Source organism: Schistocerca americana, chromosome 8 (assembly GCF_021461395.2).
Source record: "Schistocerca americana isolate TAMUIC-IGC-003095 chromosome 8, iqSchAmer2.1, whole genome shotgun sequence".
NCBI lineage: Eukaryota > Metazoa > Arthropoda > Insecta > Orthoptera > Acrididae > Schistocerca > Schistocerca americana.
In genome coordinates, this window is record NC_060126.1 from 259,645,691 (window position 1) to 259,653,767 (window position 8,077).

Below are 8,077 nucleotides of genomic sequence, written 5' to 3' on the forward strand. Positions count from 1 at the left end.
GAAAGTCAACATGGCTCAATAATGTACCAGATGTAAGGCCCATTTTATTTGTTTATAAAGGAACTACAACTTAAAAAAGACTGGTTCGAAAAAAAGTTTCTTCTATGCAGGATGAAAAGATTAGTGCAGTTCCTCCAAACCCTGACAAAAGTAGGTAACATAGACACTCAGATACTGCTTAAGATCAGTACTTCAGGAGGATGCGAAACAGACTACTTATGAAGATTAACACCTGAAACAGCTGCCTTGTTAAAAAGACCTGTACAAACATTCTGATAAAGGTCCTTTCATAGAATTCCAAGGCCAGATAAGCAGAAAGAAGAAACAGAGAAATGGCTTGCCGTGAGTAATTGTGTTAGCACCAGGTTTAACATTATGTATAAATGATCACCCCTTCCTGAAGGGACCTAAAGTTTCATCTATGCAGACAATTCAGTTACCACTGCATAAGGCAAAAAATTGGAGACAGCAGAAACTTAGACTGGCCTAGACACAGTCTCTGTATACTATGAAAGGAACCAGCCTCATTAAAAACATGTGTTTTTCTGAAGAACAGAGAGACAAAAAAGTGTTTCTGCATCTCAGTCTAGACGTATACTTCAGACTGCTGTACAGAGCATGAGGAAGGTACCTGGTGCCCATCTATTAATTTTCTGTGCTGTCCCATTCGCATACTGAATCCTAATGTGTCATATTGTAATGATTCATGTTTGAGTGTATGATGGTGGCTGCAGAATGGTTGCAGTTATAGGTTCACCAGATTTATGTAGCAGGGTTTGACAAGAACCATGTCACATTTCTTCCAGAGATTCTGATTTAAGTTCCTTGAGCATATCTGTTATACTTTTGTATAGACTATACAAATCTGTTACAATCCTAGCAGCATATTTCTGAATTCATTTCATGCCTGTTGTCAAACTACTTCGTGGGGACTCCAACGTTGAACAATGCTCTCACTAACTATAGTGCCTTGTATGTATTTTCCTGTACACCTGCAGAATGATGGCTGAAACCTGAGGTTGATAGCAGAGAGATTTTTGGGGGAAATTTAAGCATACATCGAAACAATAGGCAAACGGGAAATGGTGGTGGTGTATTTGTCGTAGTAGACAAGGAACTCAAATCCACCGAGGTAGAAATTGAAGATGCATGTGAGATAGTTTTGGCAAGACTCAATATCAGGGGTGGACCTAAAATGTTGGTTGGATCCTTCTATCACCCACCAAATTCATCTCATAATGTAACCAAAAACTTTAGAGCAAACCTCAGTTCACTCGTACGTAAGTTCCCCAATCATACTGTTATCGTCTGAGGAGAATTTTATCATCCAACAATTAATTGGGAAAATTACAGCTTTGTTAGTGGTGAGCGTGATAAGACATTCTGTGAAACTTCACTAAATGCCTTCTCTGAAAACTACCTAGAACAGATAGAGAGGAACCCCACTCATGATGGAAATATATTGGATCTAATGGCAACAAATAGACCTGACCTCTTTGAGCATGTCCACATCGAAACTGGTATCAGTGACCATGAAGTGGTTGTGGCAACAATGATTACCTAAGTAAAAACGACAACTAAAACAAGCAAAAAGATTATATGTTCCATAAACTAGAAAAGAAACAGGTACTGTCATATCTCATTGAGGAACTTGAAACTTTCCACACAGGTCTGAAGCATGTAGAGGAGCTCTGGCTCAAATTTAAAAGAATGGTTGACAATGCACTGGATAGATATGTATCCAGTAGAACAGTTCATAATGGTAGGGAACCTCCATGGTCTACAGTCAGTGTAAAGAAAAGGAGATTACTGCATAATAGATGTAAAACAAAGTGTAGAACTATAGATGGAGAGAGATACTGAATGAAACATTTAGCTGTTAAGAGAGCAATGTGCGATGCCTTCAATGACTACCAAAGGAGAATATTGTCAAGAGACGTTTCACAGAACTCGAAATTTTGGTCATATGTAAAGGCTGTTAGTGGCACCAAAGTCATTATCCAGTCCCTAGTGAATGAGACAGGACCTGGAATTGAGCATATCAAAGAAAAGCTGAAATGTATAACTCCATTTTCAAATGTACCTTTACAAAGGAAAACAGAGGAGAATTGCCCAATTTAATCCTCATACCACTGAAAAGATGAATTCAATAGTTATCTGGTATTGAGGAACAGCTGAAATTGTTAAAATCGAACAAATCTTCAGGCCCTGTCAGATTCTATACTGAATTTACAGCCGAGGTAGCCCCTCTTCTAACTATAATCTATCGTAGATCCCCCAAACAAAAAGCCATGTCCAATTCTTGGAAAAAGAGACAGGTCTCACACGTCTACAAGAAGAGTTTTAGAAGTGATCCACGAAACTACTGTTCAATATCCTTGACATCAAAGTGTTGCAGAATCTTAGAACACATTCTGAGCTCAAACATAATGAGGTATTTTGAACAGAATGACCTCCTCAATGCCAACCAGCATGGATTTCGAAAAAAATCGCTCATTTGAAACAACTCCCACTTTTCTTGCATGACATACTGAAATCTTTGGACCAAGGCAACCAGGTAGATGCAGTATTTCTTAATTTCCAAAAAGCATTTGATGCTGTACAGCACCTATGCTTATTGTCATAAGTATGACCATATGGGCTATCAAATGAGATTTGTGACTGGATTGAGGAGTTTTTGACAGGGAGGACACAGCATCTTGTCTTGGATGGAGAGTCACTATCAGATGTAGAAGTAACTTCTGGTGTGCCCCAGGGCAGTGTGTTTGGGGTTGGTGCTGTTCATATTGCATATTAATGATCTTGCAGACAATATTAATAGTAAAATCAGGCTTTTTGGAGAGGATGCAGTTATCTATAATGAAGTACTATCTGAAGGAAGCTGCATAAATATTCATTCAGATCTTGATAAGGAGATTAGCAACTTGCTTTAAATGTTCAGAAATGTCCAATGTGCACTTCACAAAATGAAAAAAATCTAGTATTCTATGACTATAATACTATATCAATGAGTCAGTTTTGGAATTGGCCAACTCATACAAATACCTGGGTGTTAATGCTTTATAGGTGTATATGGAATGAAATTATCACACAGGCTAAGTCATGGGTAAAGCAGGTGATAGACTTCTGTTATTGGTAGAATACTGGGAGATTGCTTACAAATCATTTGTGCCACTCGTTCTAGAATACCGCTCAAGTGTGTGGACCTGTACTAAATAGGACAAGCAGGGGATATTTAAAGTATATGGAGAAGGGCAGCACGAGTGGTCACAGGTATGTTTGATCCATGAGAGTGTGTCACAGAGATACTGAAGGAACTAAACTGGAAGGCTCTTGAAGATAGACGTAAGCTGTCCTGAGAAAGTCTACTAATAAAGTTTCAAGAACCAGCTTCAAGTGGTTACTCTAGAAATATACTACAACCCCCTACATATCACTCGCCTAGGGATTGTGAGAGTAAGATTAGACTAATTACTGCACATGCAGAGACATTCAAACAATCATTCTTCCTGTGCTCCATACATGAGTGGAACAGGAAGCAATCTTAATAACTGGTACAATGGAACGTATCCTTTGCCATGCACCTCATGGTGGTTTGCAGAGTGTAGATGTGGATATAGACGTAGATTTCCCAGAACCCTTTCAACAGATTTAAGTCTTCCATTCACCTTCCCTTACACAGATTTTGCATTGTTATTCTACTCCAGATTATTTCTTAGTATTACAGCTAAAAACTTATATGAGCTGATGTGCTCATGAAGTTCACCATTAGTCTTGTAATCAGATACTATCACATTGTTAAGGGCATATCTTACATTTATCGTAATTTGAAGAAGGCTGTTAATACACCAATGGACACTATGTTAAAATCTTTTTGTATTTCCTTAAGTCATCTCCTGAGATAGGAAAACATCAAATCACTGAGCATTACGTAGAGGCTATGTGGGACTGCACCTTGTGTTTTACGCAACACTGTCTGAACATAAAGCTGAGTGTATCTGCCAGAAAAAATATGCACAAATTATCAGGATCAACCTGGGGAGAAGAAGCAGAAACTGGGGAATTCTGAACTTGTTCTCTGCTACCTCACAGCTGAATATGTGTACCCCCTGAGTGGTGCAGATCCTGTCATGCAAAAGCAGTGGATATATCTTTCAGTGAGGCATGCTACATTATTACAGGCTGCTCAAGAACCATACCATCTGGAGGAGCTACATTGTCTCACTGGAAACACTCCCCCTGATATTCATTGAGAAGTTTTCCCTTTTGTCTCTTCTTTTGTAGCTACAACACCTAATTTCATTTTGTGATTCGCTACCAGCAAGCATGTTCACGTTACTTACGATAACTGAGGTGCTCGCAGCTGAACCACAGCAAACAAGACTGCAAATATGTCATGTTAGAACCCAGAAATGGTATCATGGAAGAAGGATGGACACCATGGAAATCATTTCTCCAAATCTGTATTGATTTCATAAGGAGAAAAAGTTATATCCAAAGGTGAAAGTCTCAGCGTGGAGTAATTTTCTTCCTTTCTTTCTTTTTTAAAAAAGTGGGGATGGATAGATCTCAGCCTGCTTCTTGCGGCACCACCTGTGCTCAGTGTTGTATACTATGGAGGACTTAAAATCTACAATCAGTGTACTTTGATTTTTGTTGTTTATCTGTAATAACATAACATTTCCAATATCCCTCTAAACATGATACACAGGCAAAACAAAAACACCACCACCAACTACTACCACTACTACTACTACTACTACTACTAGTGATATTGGAAGTTATTTTATTTATTGTTTAAAAACAAACTTCCAAAATCACTTACAGGATGTCTATGGAGGAAGACAGTTATAAAAAATTTAAATTGTACTGCAGTTATTCTGCTTTGCAAAAATGGAAACTGGCACGATAAAAAACTGTATCTATATAATTCTCCTTTCCATAATGTTCAACTATATATTAAATAAAATTAGCACCAACTGCATAAAAGAACTTTGGAGTTTTATCAGGCAAAGAAACAAGCTGAATTCAGGAGTCAGAATGTTGCTATTACAAAGCCACAGTCATAGCCTAACATTGTCTAACTAGACTTACAAGCTTCTAAATGTATGTATTTATAAATTTTTTTTGCCTTGTACTGTAACACGACAATGTATCCAGTACCCTCATGAAAGTGATTCACAAATCAGTAAAATTACTATTACAAGTGCATAGAGCACAATGGAACATTAGCAAGCTGTGAACAATATTATTTATCACATTTTATGAGATTCAAAGCTTTTGAGAAAGCTCTTGATTCTGTCCCAATCAAATCTGTGTTGATAATCGTTGATAAACAAGAAACTGATTCTTACTATTATATGTTTATAAATACAATACTAGGAGAAACTGAGTGGTAGGCAGAAACATTTAGAAATTAAGTCTTCTTTTAAGTGTGCCTGCCTGCAGCTCACACCACCTCTAAGTGGTGAGCAGGAATCTGCCCTAATTAATATTTTTATCTTATCCTAGCTTTTCTAGGATTTGATATTAGGAGAAAAGGATTACACTATCCATCACTCAGCCCTGATATGGCACAGAAAGGAGTGAGTTATTCAGCCATAAAAATTGTTGAATGATTGACCACAAAACATGCCAGTAACTTAGTAATGTGTAAGGAAATGTTAAAGCTTCCATTACATGTCATCAGAATGATGAAAAATCCAAAATTAAATTATTAAATTGAAGGAAGAGTCTGTCAAGATGATTTGATGTCATCACTACCTTTCTCATCATCATAGAAGGCATTTTCAGATCCTTAAACTCAAAACACAAAGAATACTTATTGCCAGTTTTAACTTTTGGCAGTGAGACTTTAATTATTAAAGCAAAAATCCATAGAAAAAAATAAGTTTCTTGGCGAAGAACTGAGATGCATGTTGCAAATAAGCAGGAAACAAACAAGTGAATCAGGAGATAGATTATATATCTACATATGTACTTTGCAAAGCAATGTAGCAGAAGGTCATTAGCATTGTATCACATGTTTGCATTTTTCCCATTACAATTGCATATGTAGAGTGGAATGAATGCCTCTCTTAAACACCTCAGCATGTGCTGTTGTGATTAGTCTAATCTTGTCTTTGCAGTACCTACAGGAGTGATATATAGGGGAATAGAACATATCAAGATTCATTAGTCAATACTGGTACTTGAAACATTCTATACAGCAGAGGAATTTTGAAACATTCTCTACAGCAGTGGAAGACATAATACAAATATTTTCAACAAAATTGTGCTTAAATTCTCAAATGACCTCTGTCTATGTCATATTGTATGAAGACAGGTGCTTTGCAAGAGCCAGTGTCATGAAAAAGCTTAAGTTCAAAGATAGTCTTAGGAGGGACCAATGTGAATGCAAGCTTTCTGATAAAAGGAGCTTCATGCAGTAATACCAATATAGGCACTTCAAGCATTATCATATGATTTGTCTGTATAATAAATATTATTGGAAAGTGACAATGGTATTGGTACCACTTCTGTTGTAAACACCAGTTGGAGTAGTTGAGGGAGGGAGAAAGTAAAAGAGAATGTGGCAAGCAAATGAAAAAAGACAGCCTTCTAATTGGGACCCCCCCCCCCTTTCTTTATGTAAGGAAATAGCAGTCATCTCAAGGAAAGCATAATAATTACTGAAAGTAAAGGTTCCAATAGCAGAAGCTTGAAACAATCTCTTAACTGCAGGGGAAAAAATGTTACTTAGGTGTCACTGAAGAGGAGAGGAGAGAGAGAGAGACAGTAACATCGATGGACATTAATGGGAAAGGTTAAGGCAACATAATCAAACTCACAGTCAAAGGCAATTATTTATAATATATTTCTCCCTAAAGTGCTCGCCTGTTGTCAAAACATGTAAAACAATTGTTCTAGATTCAGTGAGTTTAATTTTCAAGAAAGTGAGAGTTATTGTGAAAAATATGACTCGTAGTGATGTGTTTGACACCAAAGCAGATATAATCTTCATCTTATTCCTGGTAGCTGCAAAAACTTTGTAAGAAATCTCATTTGCATGCTCCCTGCTTGTAGCAGCTGCTACTCCAGATCATACTCTCAAACAACATACTTCAAGTCCTGACTTATCGATTTCTAATATATATATATCACGCGTACTAGGATTACTTCAAAGAATAACATCCAACACTAGCAATGTGGCACTGTCTTGCAAGATTTTTGTGGTAGAATTTGAGATACTATTTAAAAAACAAAGGATGATCCATTTCTCAAATGTAATTGGTATGAACTAATTGTTAATGATATTGAAACAAAAGCGAAACAAACAACCAATAAAAACTTGAATCTGTTCAGAATCCTCTTGCCAAGGAATGGCAGACTTACTGACGAGTAATCACAACTCAGATTTTCTAATCTCTTATTTTATCTGTAAAAATTTATGCTTTCCTCTCATTTAATGAGTGGTTTTGCATTTTACATGTGACAGATATGACCTCTTAATCTGACTAAATATGAAACAATCACAGTGTGCCTGGAGTCATTCAGTTAACTTTGACTCTATGGTGACTTCAAGGTCACTATTAATGCACAGGTAGTCATAGACACATTCATGCCTGGCGTATCAGTCTTGGTCAGCACATTTTAGACAGTACCTTTGTCAGACTCAGCCATTGTCTACAGCCAGCACAATTGTCACGTCTTCATGGTTTGCACCGAAGATTGACTCGTGGCACGCCACTGGAACCAGTTACATTCTTTGTTGGCCCTGGCTACCCTGGGGCTTGAGCAGGCCTAGTTGTGCTGACCTACCCTGGCGGTTGGAACTAAGTCAGCACGGACGACAGATTTGCCTCTTGGTGCAGGTGTTGATGCCTCCCATTGCACTGAACAGCGGGGTCAGAAGCAGAGTCTCCATCGCCAGTGCCCTTCCTCTTCAGTCCGTTGCCATCACTGTCTGTGTTGGTACCCCTCATAAAGGACTCTGATGTCCAGTGGTTCCTGATCCTCTACCTCCAGTTGGTGTCCACCAGTTGCACCAGATCCCTCAGGTGGTGGTGGTGGTGGTGGTGGTGGTGGTGGTAGTGTC